This window comes from Labrus bergylta, chromosome 6 (genome assembly GCF_963930695.1).
Source record: "Labrus bergylta chromosome 6, fLabBer1.1, whole genome shotgun sequence".
Taxonomy (NCBI): Eukaryota; Metazoa; Chordata; class Actinopteri; order Labriformes; family Labridae; genus Labrus; species Labrus bergylta.
This window is the reverse complement of record NC_089200.1, coordinates 18,214,145-18,230,488: the sequence shown is the minus strand read 5'-3', so window position 1 is coordinate 18,230,488 and position 16,344 is coordinate 18,214,145. Positions and strand designations below refer to the sequence as shown.

At 42.0% G+C, this 16,344-nt stretch overlaps 1 long non-coding RNA gene across 5 annotated transcripts in view; it reads right to left on the bottom strand.

Moving 5' to 3' along the window:
- LOC109982770 (uncharacterized) overlaps positions 1-16,344 on the bottom strand; it is a 42,719-nt gene that overhangs the window by 16,458 nt on the left and 9,917 nt on the right. For 4 of the 5 annotated variants that reach the window (XR_010666529.1, XR_010666532.1, XR_010666528.1 and 1 more), the window contains exon 2: positions 10,683-10,856. This is a non-coding gene — a long non-coding RNA (uncharacterized lncRNA). Of the gene's footprint in view, positions 1-10,682; positions 10,857-14,925; positions 15,233-16,344 lie in introns of those variants that run through there. The other variant, XR_010666530.1, reaches the window with a different exon arrangement.

The window sequence follows — 16,344 nt, the reverse complement described above, 5'->3', positions numbered from 1 at the left end:
TCCTCTTAGTGCGCACCTTAATCCTCAATGAACTGTGGATGATACTGTGGCATCCAGGAGAAGCTACATTCATCTGAATTCACTGCCAGCACTGTAGGCCAAACTGCCTCTTCAGATAAGGAAAGGACTTGTGGTGTGATGCTGGGGTGTCAGGCAGGCAAGGCCAGGCCAGTGCACGGCTCTCATCAGGGGGCTAATGCCCTTCAGGGGTGGCTGAGGTAGTGAGGGTATTGCCCTTTGTCCCTAGTGGGGGGATTACACTGGTCAACCATCACAGACAATGTACCCCCCTCCTGGGATAGGAGGACCAACCTGCTCTCTACCAATGATAGGGGCAGTCAACTGATCACTAACTTAATTAAGGATAGAAGTAAGAGAGGAGGGAGAGAGTGAAGCAGAAGAAAGAGAAACAGGTAGAGAAGAAGGAGAGCTAACGGTGGGGATAAAGAAGACAAAGTGAGAGGAGAAGAAAGAGAAGCAAGGAGCAGAGGGACATGCTAAAATAAGATGAGGGACAGAGTTAAAAAGAAAGCAATGGGAAGCAGCAGAGGGTTGAAGAGAAGGCTTCTCTAGCACAGGATTAGGGGAGGGAAGATGAAAGGATCAGGTCTAACAGAGGACAGGAAGAAGGGCCAGGAGAGATGGCCAGAGGAGGGAAGCCAGGGACTTAAACTCCAAGCAGGGAATCAAGGAGTAGAGGAAAAATGAGGAGAAAAAGGAGTGCAGGTGTGAAAACTCCCTCCCTCTGTTTTCTGTTTATGCCACTGCGCACACACCCATTCAAATCCAAAGAGGAATGCAGCAGATAATTGTATTAGAGTGGACTTTAATAGAGGATATTTAGGGGACAGTTAGCGGACCCAGGTAGCATAGCTGCAGACAGATATGGCTTTGCAATACTTAACAACAGGGATTTGGCAGCACTGTTGATTGAACATGCCAAATCCCATTTGTCGGAGGGCTGTGCGCGTTTGTATCGACACTCTGTAACCTTGTGGCTCCGTAAAAGGAGACCTCAAAGTGTGTGTTTGTGTGTGTATTTTCCTGGCGGGCAGGCGGGCGGGCAGGCAGGCAGGCAGGCAGGCAGGTGGGTGGCATGTTTCAGTGGGATACAGGTGCAAAGTCCCCTCAATCTATGCTCCTCTCATCCCTTCATCCTTCCATCTTTTCCATTTTTACACAGCTGTCCATCTCGATTCCCTCTTTTTGCAAAAAAGGGGTGACAAGAAAGAGATAGAGAGGCTTTCTTAACACTTCTTTTCTTGCTTTTCCTCCCTCCCTCCCTCCCCTCTCCCTCCGTTCCTGCCATCCCCTATGGTAGAGCTGCCAGACAGGAGTGCTCAGCAGCTCTCCGAACGTTATTGATCCTGAGAGCAAGCCGGCCAGGGAGTTAGTGTCTCTCTCTCTCTCTCTATCTCTATTTCTCCTCCCTCCATCACCCTCACCCCCCATCGAAGCCCACGACTTTTTCTCCCCCATCCCTCCCTCCCTTACTGCCTCTACTTCATTTATCAAGGTTAAAGAACTCTTAAAAAAAAGGGAAGAGGGGGTCGTCGGGATGTTATCTGACTTCATGAAAGAAATCCCCTCAGGCCACTCCACTAGAGGAGGATGCTCTTCGCAAGGCCCAACTCTGCACACACACACACATACACACACGCACACACGCGTGCACGCACACACACACACACACACACACACACACACACACACACACACACACACACACACACACACACACACACGCACGCACACACACACAACCATAAATACACACATATCATGCAGTGGCACCAAGCAGCGGCCCACTCATAGGTAGTCAGAAATAGACAGCAACATGTCCTGTTTGGTACACAGCAGCAAGACATACAGGAATAGAAATGAAGAGGATGGATGAATGGAAAATTACAAAATTAGTCACTGAGTGTTATCCAACAAACTCAAACATGGGCATTACAGTGCCACTGTGCAACACACACAAGACTTAACATTACACAACTTTACTGTATAAAGATTTGAACTAATGTTTCATTAGCCATAAGCCATTAGTGAGAAACATGTTTGGGGGTCCAAAGGCACTACAGGCATTTCAGTGAGGGGTCAATCAGATAGAGTAATTTGACTAATTGAGCCATTTGGAAAAAAGCCACAATCTTGTAAATAAACAGTATCTGTAGAGCTGAAACTACAAGTCAATCAACAGATAAGTTGTTTGACAGAAAAAGACAGGCTATTCAGAAACGATCTGATATTCAATAGGGCTGGGTTTTGTCAAGGACCTCACAAATCAATTCGATTGGGGTCACAATTCGATTTGATATTGATTCCATGATACACATAGATGACAGAAATACCCTCATAATTCATTATAGTGATATAGTGAGATATGTTAAATAAGTGTGTGTGCATTACTTGTGTTGTTTTAAAACAAACTGACTCAAACTTTTATTTTATCGTTACATTATTCTTTAAAAAATAAAAAAATAAAACATGAAAGTACAGTAACACTCTAAAGTGTGCACCTGTGCCTGAGCTGAATTTACAGCACAAAAGTAATAAACATAACTGTAATTACCTAAACACAAATCTTCCCTCTTTGTTTGACTGTCTTCTTTCTTTTAAAGTGTCTGTGGTCTGAGGCGTTTCCCTATTTTTTCCAAAAGGATGTCAGATGAAGTCCCAAATAACTATTACAACTTAAACAAAATAATAGTAATAAAAAATAATAAAAAAATTTCACAGATGTTGAAATAAAATGAAAAAGAACTAGTGCTTTTAAAAAATGTAACAATATATCCATAATATGCTCAGTGCATACTGAGTAAACTGTGCATTTTATCTTCACCACATCACAGATCTCTGAATACTAGAATGAGCAGAATAGGATGAATCCATTCAAAACTGTTCTAGCCTTCTTATTTCTGTGCTGAGAGCGCGCCGTTACACCTGTTTCAGGCTGCATTGGCTTCTCATTGGCCCATACATGTCAGCTGATTGCAAAAGCAGGCTCTAATTGGTCGACAGACAATAACAAGATGGCTGCATCCACATTAGCTGAGTGAGCGAACATAAGTGACACTATTTCCCTCAAATGTATACATAAATCATCACAGATTTCATGAGTTTTAGGGAGGATTGGATCCGGATAGTCACTATAAACTGATATTCTCAGTGGGATAGAAAAGCCACTGGATGTAGCAGAAACACAAGCAGTTTATCACTGGAAAGCTGCCATTCTCAAAATGTGAGTGGATTTCAAAGTAAGTTGCTATGTCGTACTGTTTCATGTTAAGAGCTGAAGAAGACAACAATTGTATGACGTATGTCGACCTCATAGGGTTCTATCTAGTACAACTATAACTAGGCTTAAAACGTGCCTTAGTTTTTTTGACAACAAAATATTAGATCTCAGGATTTACTGAATCCATATTGAATTGGTAAAACATATAATGCAGTTAGCTATACTTTTACTAGACCTTAATAATAAATAAATCATTCATAAATAAATGTGTATTTGCTAGTGAAATATAAATATTTGTTGGCTTCCTTTGTCCTTTATGATAACTACCGCTAACTAAAAAATGACAGCCTACTTGAAACTCCATTACTGCTCTGCTAGCCTAACTTTCAAATCTCTCAAGGCACATGTTATAATGGTCAAAATTCTTATTTTAGTTCTTAAACAATGTGTCAATTACTCTCAATTATAGACAGGGATAGACCAAAGCACATTTCTCATTTACATGTGAAGACTGTCATTTTAGCTGTAGAGTTAGGCGACTGTCGCCGGCAGATTCTTCAGGTTTAGGTTGCTAGCTACAAGCTATCTAAAGTCACAGAACTGGCTAGCTTATTCAGCTAGCTTGAGCAACATGAGCCTACTTTAAATGTTTCCACCATAGATTTGTTAAAAAAAAAGCCTTGTATCACATTATGTTATCTATAACTTACCAGTTTGCGCCCCTCCACAGTCCAAACAAATTAGTTGTAAAGCCCCGTGTCAGGCCTGATGTGCTTTTTGGAGCTGGTTAAATTTGCTAAGCTATGATTGAATAAAAGTTGGAGACTCCGAATTTTCACTGTTTTCAATATGTTTTAAGACCAAGTGGATAATTAATATCCAGAAATTATTTTGAAGTTGAGGCCCAGTAGTGGTTATAAAGCATACAACCAAATTTAAAGGAATTAATCAGTTAATTAAATAGGTTTACAAAAAGAGATCACGTTAAGGGGGAACTTGTTTGTCAGTAGTCTTCAAACAAAACTTTACATAAAAGTAGCCTACATCTTGAATAGTTAGATTGCACAAAGCCTCCAGACCTGTAAATGTCAAGCTTCATAATCCATCCATAGAGCCAACACAGATTCTGCATTTCCAGCTTTTAAGAGACTGTGGCAGCTATTGTCCCTGTGTGTAAAAGGACTGGAAATGGCTGTACATGTGGAGTACATCCTGTCTTCCATTGTTACTGCTTTCACTCTCCCCTATAAAGGCCTGCCTGCACTCCAGGCTACAACAGCCAGGCAAATACACACAGCAGCACATTACAGAGCCATACCTTCCCCTCCCTTTGTGCTCAGTAATTGCCACAATGCATCTTCTCGTCCAGCTAATTAAGTGAGTCTTTCCCATTGTCTCCCAATGCTATCACCCCTTTACACGGGGAGAGAGAGTCAGAGGGAGGACTATTAAAGCAAGGGATGGGAAGAGCAAAGGGGTGGAACAAATACAAAGAAAGAAGTCCAAATAGAGAAAGGATGATTGACAAAGGCATGTGTCTGTGTCCTAAATGTTTGGCAGTGTAAAAAGGGTCCTGTTGTGTGTGTGTGTGTGTGTGTGTGTGTTCTTTGGGTGAGCAGTAAACACCATATTTATGCTGTCAGGCCAACATCTTCATTCTGAAAGTTATTTCAGTCATCAACAAAAAAAAGTCTCATCTTTTAAAGATGCAGCAATGCATCTTGTAAATGACAACATTATAACTGAACATTTTCTCCCTTTAGATGGATATACTGTATGTCCTTACAATAATATAACATGAGTGTTGGAAGTGGTTTTGATAATAGCCACGACAGACAGTTGTGAAGAGGATGTGCTGCAGGGTAGGGTATAGGGTAGTCTCCATCAACTCAAAAAGAATTGTTTAGGTTATTGTGATTTCACTTGAGTGTTTGGTCTTTACTGTGAAGAGTAATGTTTGTGCAGAGATTGATGCTAGAAGGAGATTTTGACATTCATCTGGTGAAAGCTCTTTGCTCCTCTTAAGTCTGAGTTAAACACATGAAGTAAGGATTTGTGACATTACATCCATTAAGGAAGCTTGTAGTGGTCAAATATACAAGTGTGTTGTGGAAAATATTTGACATGGACTGATTGGAAATGAACACTTTTTAAGAATGCTAGATTTTGCTAGAATATTTTTATAGATTAAGTACATTTTTCAAATGTTTTAATTCCGCCTATAAAACATCCAAATGAAATGTTTGTAATTTCACTTTGGTGACTGAACTGTTGCTCTTTTACACAACTTCACAAAAGACGTGACTTTGTTTAAGGAGAGCACTGAATCAGCTTGTATTATTTTATTTGTTGCAATTGTTTGGCTCTCACAAACATTTGCAACTGTCATGACTTTACTAAATCCGTGCAGAACAATGGAGACACATAAATGAACAAATAGGGAAAAACCTAAACTTCCTTTGTTTCCCGTATTTCTTTATGCCCATGCTGTTCTGACTTTTTTGTGTGGTTAACAGAAGAGTTAGTTGGACACAGACCTACAGGATCATCTCAATTCTATTTCTCTCTCTAAAGTTGCTTGGAGAGCCCCAATGCTGCCCTCACTCCCAAAAAAAGCATAGACAGAGAGGCAGACACTCGGTCAATGCTCAAGTCCACTTGCTGACCTCTCAGGCCAGACTCTCTCTTCCAGCCCCCCCACCCCCACCCCCAACAAAAAAAAAATCTCCTCCAAACCCTCAACCCCCTCCTTGATCCCACCCTCCCACCCCCATCCTGAAAACTTTGCCTTCCCACACTCAAGTTCCTGTCAAGGTCCTGACAGACAGACAGACCCACAAGTAGGGTGACATCATGATGCAGAGAGAGTGAGTGAGAGAGAGGAAGGGGGCTGCCTGCCTGTCTGCCCCCAGCACCCACACAATACAGCAGGGCATCTGGCACTTGGGTGGTGGTGGTGGTGGAGGAGGCGTTGGGGGACAGGGTGGGGGTCTGTTAGACAAAGCGTTTACATCCCCCTCCCCAGAATATGATTAAAGTTTGTAAAAGACGTAAATGTGTAAGGAGAAGAAAAGGACTGAGATGAGGAGGTTGACTGGCTGATATACAGTTAAGACAGAAATGAGTCATATAGAAAATCAAGCAGGTTTCTGGGAAGTTTGTGGATCTCTTAATTGGAATCTGTCGGCTGTATCTATTGTAAGACATATAAATAATAGAAACATTTTCACATGCCTTTTGAATTCTCAACCTTTTTTGGTTGATTTTATTCCCACACACTGAATTTGAACTTGTTTTTAAGTAGCCGGTGTACTGGTGGGATGTGCATGGATTTGTGTCTGTTTGGGCATGTCACTTGCAGCTTGTTAATGTGCAGCATCCTGGACTAAACAATGGTACCAACGTTATAGGAATAAGTGTCATAATATTCCTACTCTCTCTGTCTCTGCGGCAGCCCCCACCTCTGCCTCTGTCTGAGAGGCCGTCTACTCACTGTGTGCACACAAGTGTGTGTCTGTCTGTGTGCATACATAAAATAAATGAGCTGTGCTTATGCATTGTGCGAGTCCACAGGCCCGGTGTATATATTAGAAATGTGACTTGACCCTGGCAGGCTGAAGCAGGGTTTGTGCTACGTACTGGGCGTGGGAAAAAGGGGAGACCTCTTTTCACAGCTGCTCCGGCCGTTGCATTGAACCAATGGAGGCCCCCAACAACCCCCCAACCTGCCTCTGCCGCTAATGCCCCCTCCATCCCCCCCCCACCCCCCACCCCAACACACTCCCCTTTTTCTCTACCCCTTTCCCATTCACTGTGCAGCCTGCTGCCTTTCAACAGACCCCTCGTTCCTCCCTCCTACGCTCTGTTTGTCACCCTACTACACCCCACCCTCACAGCCAGCACCAGCCTTTAATTCAGCCACCTCGCCATTCAGACAGGGTGCATTGAGATGCCAGAGGCCTCTGAGGCTTTAAGGAGGGTAAGAAAAACAACACAGCTCACTTGCTAATGATATCAAGCAACTAATACTATTCTGAAAAAGAACCTCACAAATCTAATTTGCTTATGAGCGTCTGTAACGGAACATCACACCTATTTGTCTCACTTCTTTTCCTTATGAGGTTCTTCAACATTTTGTCGTTCTTCAAACCAAATGTTCTCATTCTAATCCTCAAATTCTCCCCTTCTTTCCTCCTCAGAGCCCCTCTGCAGAAACACTTTAATTTATGTTAACATACGCCCGCACTCCACTCAGACACACACATAAATGCACACACAAACCCTCATTCTCCCCCTCCCTCTATCCATCCAGTGTATTCATTTGAAGAGATTTATTCCCTATCAAGCAGCATAATGCAGAGGGTATAATTCAAATCAACTTTTAAGAACAGCCAAGCAGCGCAGCAGTTTATGTATACAATTCTAGAACGCCTAGTGACAAAAAAAAAAAAGAAACAGCAAACAGTGGGGTATTAAAAGCAGATTGGCAACTTTAAGAAGCAATGGGTGGGCGATGGGTGTTTGGTTTTGCTTTTAAAGATAACCTATTACTGATAACCCTCACAGCCGCTCTGTTTAAACACATGAGGCGAGCTTCATTTCCTTCAGATACTCTTCTTAATCTGACTGTATAAATCAGGCTCACACACCCCCACATGCAATTTTAGAGAAACTTTAAAAGGTCACATAATGTGCAGAATAACTCCGACTGATTCTCAGCAGCCGTCCTATCGCTGCTGTCAAGCCACCCCTGCTGATACACCAGGCGTGTTGAGGAAATGTTGAGGAGCAGCGAGGGGGGGGGGGGGGGGGGTTGTAGCCGAGAACCTGAAAGGACTCCATCTCCCTTGGCCAACATGCCATGACGGTGTGGAGCAGAAAGTCTGAATTGGTTTCTCTGGGGTGGCGGAGCTGGAGAGGTTATGGCGAGATGAGCCCGAATGGGGATGGAAAAGGTGGCGTTGGGGTGGGGGGTGGGGGGGGGGGGTGTTAGAGGGGCGGGGGAAGATATGGACTGCAGGTATGTGTGATGTTTGTGTGTTTGAGAGGGAGAGAGATAGAATGCCGGATCTGAGGTACTGTAAATGAGCGGATTACTGCCTTCCTCTCTTCAAGTCTTTCCATAAACATGAGAGCGCTCGGCTGTGGGGGCAACACTCCTACGTGTGAAATCATACATCCACCGGCCGGCAACTCCTATATGAACAATGGTAACACATGCACATTTTGTAACATTGGCTCCTGTAAGGGTAAAACGAGGCGTTGAATGCAGACCCGTTCTGGCTCTTAATTGCTATTGTGAATAAAAAGAAGATGTGAATAGTGTCACTTCTGGATTGATGCGTCTCTGCGTCAGATTTAGCCTGTAGCTATGCCTACACTTCTAAAGCCCACGTCCAGCCGAAGCTTGTTTGCATCGATTTATCTAGTTCGTGGATATGATATTGACTAAGTAGACTCGGCAGCTCTTATCGAGTTGAAGCCAAGTGAAGGAGGTTTAAGAGGTGGTCGAACGCTATGGAGGAGTATAGCCACAGGCTGTGAAATCTCCTCTGATCTTCTCTTGTCTGATTCTCAAACGCAAGTCTTTCTCCAGGGGGGGCAGCGCTCATATAGAACTAGGCCAATGTCACAGAACGCTCATCTAACCCTGGAGGGAAATAAAAATCACTTCTACTGTTTTCTCCCCAATGACGGGCCTCAATCTCCCTCTCCCCTTCTCCAGCGCTCCCTCTATCACTCCAACTACTTTGTTCTCAGCGAGAGGTTCGACATGCACGAGCTGAGCGGCACTCTCAGGCTTGTTGGCCCACTATGGCAGCTGTTAGGATAGCGGAGGTAATCTTTAGTCGTGTCACTCAACATTGAGAGGGAAGCTGAGAGGAAAGAAAGGGATGCACCTAGTTTTAGTTTCAGCTTTCCATCATCCTCAACATTAGACGGTGTTGTAAAAGATTCTGTCTACTACTTATGTGAGGTACAATGACAGCTGGAGCTATTCCCTTTAGACACTCGTGTTTATAACGACATATATTCCATGGTAAATTGGTCAAAGATTTGCAGAAATACAATAGTTAAACATAATTTTCCCTGAAGGAAATCTCAGGCAATGAATTAAAAAAAAAAAGTTGCCATTTCACAGTAAAAAAAAATGTGTTTGAAGCGAAAGGCAAGGTATTCCTTTACATTTTAAGTCTGTGTTACACTATAAATAAAAAGCATTTTTAAGGTCCATCTAATACAAAACTTAAAGCTACTGTGAACTGTTAACTTGAAGTTATTTTTTGTGTTCCTTGTACACAACTCATAACCTCTAAAGTATTTTATTTATCTAGTCCTGTAAGCGCACAAGTCATATTTTCAACCATTTCTAAATATCTACTGTTTCAGCAGCTCACTGTTTATCGCATTGGCAAGCTGTTACAGTCTTTAGAAAACTACTACGTAAAATTCAAATCAAAAAGTCCATATTTGATCCTTTCTAGGATGGTCTTGCTTTTGTAGGTCATATAGGGACATCAGTTTTCATTTTAGCCTGTTTCATGAGCAGATAAAAAACCCAGGTGTAGCAAAATATATGTTTTCCCTGTGTGTGTGTGTGTGTGTGTGTGTGTGTGTGTGTGTGTGTGTGTGTGTGTGTGTGTGTGTGTGTGTGTGTGTGTGTGTGTGTGTGTGTGTGTGTGTGTGTGTGGACAGAGAGGACAGAGAGTTAAGTAGTTTTAGCGGAATATCTGAGGAAGGGGGGAATTAAAGAACTTAGGGACTTAGCCACCCTGGCAGTCTTTCCACATGAGCACACCTCACACACACACAGACATAGGGGGCAAGCCCCTTCATGTATCCTTTAAAGGATCAAAAAAGAACGGACAAAGGAATTAAAGTATAGATTACAGAAATAGGCAACCTGCGACTTATCTGGCAAAACCGAAGAATCAAACAAATTGGATCAGATATTATAAAGGATGGGGTGAGAGGGAAAAGAGAGAGGAAAGAGAAAATGTAAAGAATGAGAGATACATCTACTTTTATGCTTTTTAAGAAGAGATCAATTTAGCAGAAATAAGGGGCCGTTTCCATACAGCTATAGTACAAGAGATCTTTCTATATAGTGACAAAATTCTTCATATCAAGATGTTTTCTAAGAATTCCCCTTTAACGTAAAAAACAGATCCTGGTAAAGATAAAGGTTATGATAAAACTTTCTGTCCCATCCTTGTTCCTAAATCGCTCCAATGCTAAAATTCCTTGCTAAAAAATTTGGAGCTAAGTTAGGAGCTCTCGGATGTTTGTGAGTAGCAGCACAGGTTTTTATAATAATGTGGGTTCACAAGGTCAAGTGTAATTAGGCTATTTAAGTGTGTTTTACAAATCACTGCCATACAATCATGTGGAAGTGTGTGTGATAGATAGCACAAGTAGGAGGATTATTATGAAGACTCACCTGTAACTTTGGAGGGATGAGAGTCCGACCCACAGTGTGACCTCAGATCCTCAGAGCAGTCATTGCTGTTTGTCTCCGCTGACCTGTTGTCCTGCAGTCTTCACACTCAGGCCTGCAGATGGAGTGTGTGTATATCTCTGTGTGATTGCACTTCTTTCTGCACACCACAGGTTCCTATAAAAAAAAAAATAAAGCATTCGGTTGAGACAGAGGTCAATCCCGGTTCAAGGTCACCACCTCACTTCCAAAATGTGTCTGATTCACCTTTTCTTCTCTATTTCACAAAAGAGAAAAAAACGAAAACATTTTTGCCACACTTTGATTTTTGTAAGATATATTTAAAAAAACAAAACGTTTTTCTCCGAATTTAAACTAAATTAACAATATTGCACAACATGACATACATGACTTTAAGATAATACGACACAAAATGTGAGTTCTTAAAATAAACAGCAATATTTGAGTTTTAAGTTTTCTATCTTAAACAAAACACACTTTTTATTATTCTTCATGCTTCTATTGTTACATAAATATCATAAATACCTGTAAAACTAATTTCATGACCAAAAAGTAATGTTTCAAAGAAAAAAAAGAGGCAACAAACAATTGCATCTGCAGTTATTTTAACCACAACTTCTTGCACCTTAAACACAACCAGAGATAAGTCTCCCTTTTTATGTCACAATAGAATAATGAAATGAGTATATATCGTAATTATTTAAGATGCGGGAAGTTTCTTTTATTTCTAGTCTCAGCTTTCTGTGGTGTGCAAATAACAATACCAATCTCTTCCACACAAACACACACACACAGATGAAGACACACACACTCAAACACACTTCACACTTCACATTACACAAAATACTCAAAGATTACATCCGCTGAAACCTGATGTCCTTTGCAGGTTGAAAGCCTGCATGTCAGCCTTTCAATCCTTTTTTCTCTTTCCCTTGCATGGGTCAGAGGCTGTTGCTAGGCTACCAAGCCGGAATTCATAAGTTCAGACAAAAGGTTTATATAGGCCATTGCAATTCATGGTAAAATGATAATAGCAAATTGATAACACCCGAATATGGATTTTGACGATATGGAATCAAATAGAATCATAAATTCTTTCTGATCTGTATCAAAGTGTAATAATAGTTCTAATATTGAAAATAAAAGCAATAATGATAACAGTCACGTGTAAAGCTTCTATAAAAATTTGAAAGGCGTTTTTAAAGTGTAGACTTGTAGTAATTTGATGATAACAAGGATTCTAAACATTTTACAAGGCAGAAATCCAGTGTAAAATACTTTCCAGATAGAATTGGAAATCAGAAATAAAGGACAAAAATTAAAGGACAACCTTTGCAACCTTTGCAAAACTACCCGACACAACCAGACCTTGAGCAGTGGTGCACTCAAAAAAAGAAAGAAAAAATGTGTAGCCTGATTCCACACTGAAAAAGGATTTGATCAGGAATAGACAGTATACTGTTTTTTTTTTTTTATATTACTCAGAGACAGAAAATGAGGCAGAGTGCAGAAACACCACGCAGGTAAACGCATGCAGAGAAGCACATGTACAACTATTCAAATACATGTGCATCCACTTATACACACTTACACACACAGTTGGGCAATAGAAGCTGAGTGTGATGATATAAATAACATCTATAGGTGGGTCTCATGGAAATGCAGCAGGACTAGGAACCTAAAGCAATGGCTCTGCTATGTACAGGACAGTCCCAGTATAGGATGAATGCTTTGATCAAACCCTCAACCTCGTGAAACAAACACAACTATAACATGAAAACAATGATATTGATACAGTGCAGAGAGTGATGGAAGAGAGAGAGAGATACTGACATATCCATGCTTCAGCGGGAAAGGCTCAAGACATGACAGGTCGGTTAGAAATTCACGGCATGCGTGCATAAACACATCTCCAGTGCTCCTCTCTTATCTTCTCAATCCTCCTTCATTATTTCCAGCCCATTTTACTCATATCACACTACATATGTGTTTTATTTGTTTGTTAATCCCCCTGTTGTAGCAGCACACTGAATAAGTATGATCTGCTGCCACTATAAAATTTCTAATAGATGTACAAGCAAATCAATCACCGTGCAAGACAATAGGAAGTGCAGCCTTATGGCAGGTGTTGGTAGACTAGACGTAGACTAGACTGGGCTCCATCTGGTGAAGAGGGCCTCCTCCTGATGGTGTAGAGGGCCCAGACAGACACATATTAATGTGGGAAAAGCAACGTCTAGCCTGCCTCTCAGTCACTCGCCAGACTGCATTTCAATCTCAAAGGGGCTCTCCCCATATCCCTCATTTATTACCCCTCATTCATGCATTAATTTCTACTGCAACTGGGCATGAGCTGGGCGGGTGCTGCTGCTGCTGCATGGTGTGCTGTTTGGTGTGTTAGCGCCATTGTTAAAATCAAATGGAAATATGCTGCATGATGAATACTTTAGCGTACAATTGCAAATGACCTTATAAAGGGACAGAAAGGGCGTGCGTGCGCAAATTATGGAGCTAATTTTGCACACGCTGATTTTTTTTATTTTTTTTAAGCTTTCTTAAAATGACTTCACCAAATGGGATATTCCATGGAAACAATAAAAAAAATGTATTCTGCATTACAATATATTGCCTTAAAGGGACATTACCCTCTACTATCTGTCAAAGTTAAATTGAGAAACAAGTATTCAGACTTTTTCTCTGTATTTTCTTAATTTGTGCCAATGTCTATTAAAAATACCAAGATAATATCTGCTCATGCCTATTATATGGAATTTTCCTTCATATCATTATAAGTACATTAGCAAGAAAATAAGGTTTCATGGTGTGTTGTTTAGGCATCAACATTTGCATTTACACGCACAGATGTCCCCACTCAGCAGCATAAGAGCGTGCTGCCACAAAAGCAAGAAAAAGTCCTGCTATTTCCTCGTTAAATCTATGCTAGCTGCTTCTCCACCTGCCCTGCTCTGTGACGCAGTAAGCTTGGGCCTAACAGTAGCACCAGCCAGGCTGTGTGTGCTGCTTCCCACTCATACATTCTCCACCCTGCAGATCAGAGCCACCACACACAGCAGCTAGCAGCCAAGATGGAACTGCTCGTTTAAAATTCATCAAGCTACTCCGACGAGTGCGACCTATCACTCAGGCAGTCCTGGACCCAGTCAGGGACTCCACTCTGACTTGTGTGGAGTGGAGAAAGAACAGATGATGGGCAGCCAAAGTGGGACCAAAAAAACCGGCCTAAAAAGCTGCTCTGTCTCTGGACAACCCAGCTGACCTTGTTCTAACTGCCTCATAGATCTCTGCTTTTTCTACTACCATTCTTCAACAACGTTAATTGGGAATAATGTGGCATTTAGTGTGAGTGTGTTGACAAGTCCCAAATTAGTTTTCGTCTTGTAGGGGTTTTTTTTGGTTTTCATCTCTTCAACCACTTTAAAAATAGACCACAATTTTGAAAACCTGCTTATCAGCAAATACAGTCAAACTAACGTATAATACAAAGGTGTACATGTGGTTTCTTTTCCTCAGCAGTGTGACGTTATATTGTTCTTTCTTCCCAATTCCTAAAGCCTGAAGCTTTTTTTATAATAAGCACATCAATCAGGCTAAATCCAGGGCTATAAGATGATCCCTATGACAAACTGAATCCCAAGTATCATCTTCTCTCCACTTCATATCCTGACACATTACTTTGATGAGCAACTGCACATTCTCCAGCTCTTTGCAATAGCTGCTGTTATACTAAGTCCAGCAAATGTACTTGCAAGTTGGATTATTTCTCGTTTTATGAACACAATTTGAGGGAAATGCATCTTTTTCAGCAGAAAATTCTCCACCATCAACTTTAAATAGACACAATATGGGAACATTACATCTGCAGTGTTAAATCAGAGGATTGTGTTGCTACATCAGCTTTGATTGTGCTCGTTTGCATACTGGCAGGCCAGTTGCTAAAAGATATGGGGCCAATGGTGGAACACGTGACTCCCACGGGTCGACCAATCAGATTCGTATCCAGCTACAAACCGTGTGCATCTCACCTCCAGGTTATCAACATTCATATGACCAACTAACCCATAGCAAACATTCAAACGTGCTTATTATAGGCTACTAACTTGTGACACTATTGTTCCATTAGAGAACCGGCAGAATCAGCACTACGATTCGCTCTCCTCCTCCTCCTCCTCCTCCTCCTCCTCCTTCTTCTCATCATCATCCTCACCATCACTCTATGAATGGAGCCTGTCTCCGTTTGCCAACTACTGTCACTCCATGCATTCCTCGTGAAGAAAAAAGACGCTATCAATCCGTTATTTTCGGTAGGTGTTCTCCTCTGCACCGGCGTGTACGTCCCAAGCAGCAGGAGGCGTTTCTCGGTGAATGCATGGTCGCTGTCGCGGGCTCTGGGTCCTCCGTGCAGGCTGCATCCATCCCTCCGCTCCGGTGGCAGCCCATTCGTCCTGATCCCGGTTCCGACTCGCTCGGTCGTTGACGACAGTAGGATTAGTTTATACTTTCGGTTCTCTAGCTTTATGATATTACATAAACTCATACAGCTAGATAACCAAAGAGAAAAACTAACCCACGTCTCTTAAAGGGGCCGCTGCCGCTACCGTCGCCGGAGCTGCTTGTGTTGTGGTCACATGGAGCCATTGCATTCCGGCTGCATACGCACGCCTCTCTCTCTATCACTCTCTCTCTCTCTCTCTCTCTCTCTCTCTCTCTCTCTCTCTCTCGCTCGCTCTCTCGCCCCCTCTCTCTTTCCGTTTTCCTTCGCTCTCCCTGTTCCTCTTTTATTTCTGCCTTTTATCACAAAATTTCACACCATCTTTGCACACTTCCAATGCAGTATTCCCTGATTCATTTTGCTTTTGTGCATCAATGCCTCAACGCGGTCATTGGCAAAAAAAATAAGTGTACCGGTGCTGCTTTGAAATATCACATAACGGCATGGGCATGGTATGGTGTGGAGGGGTTACCACACTGACAATATGCACAACATAACCTCTATGACCATGTCACAATAATTCATTAGGTCACAGAATGCCCTTTTTTTCAGGAGTGCCCTCTACTACATGTATTTCAGTCACATAGTGCATTTGAATTAACGCCATCTTTGCTATTCCTTTAAAACCCGTAATGCAATGATTTCCTCAACTAAAAACCTGAGTCTTGACGAGTATCTGCAGGGTGAAGTCATCTAACTGCAAGCGGATGATGACACAGCCACCTGTCATCTGCACACGTAACAGATCAACTACAGTCACCACGCCGCAAACAACCTTTACAGAAGCTAAATTCTACCTCCTAATGAGACAATTTCAGGCCTTGTTTGAGCTGCTGGTGAAAACAGTTAGAAGTCTGAGCTAAGAAACAACGTTACTTCCACTGTCTCCCTCAGAGATCACAACACAGACCCTCACAAACAACCAGCTTATTGTTGTTTTAAATGCCAGCTCACATCGATCCATCTCAGACCATAGACCATAGTTTCCGTTTTCAGTGAATAAATCTATGAATTGTTGGAAAGCATGACAAACTACCAAAGGCCTGTACAGTCTTGCAGCTAAATGTCAACAACATGATCTCGTGGAACAAGTCCAGCCTCACTGTGTGACTGTGTATACTGTGGAATAGTTGG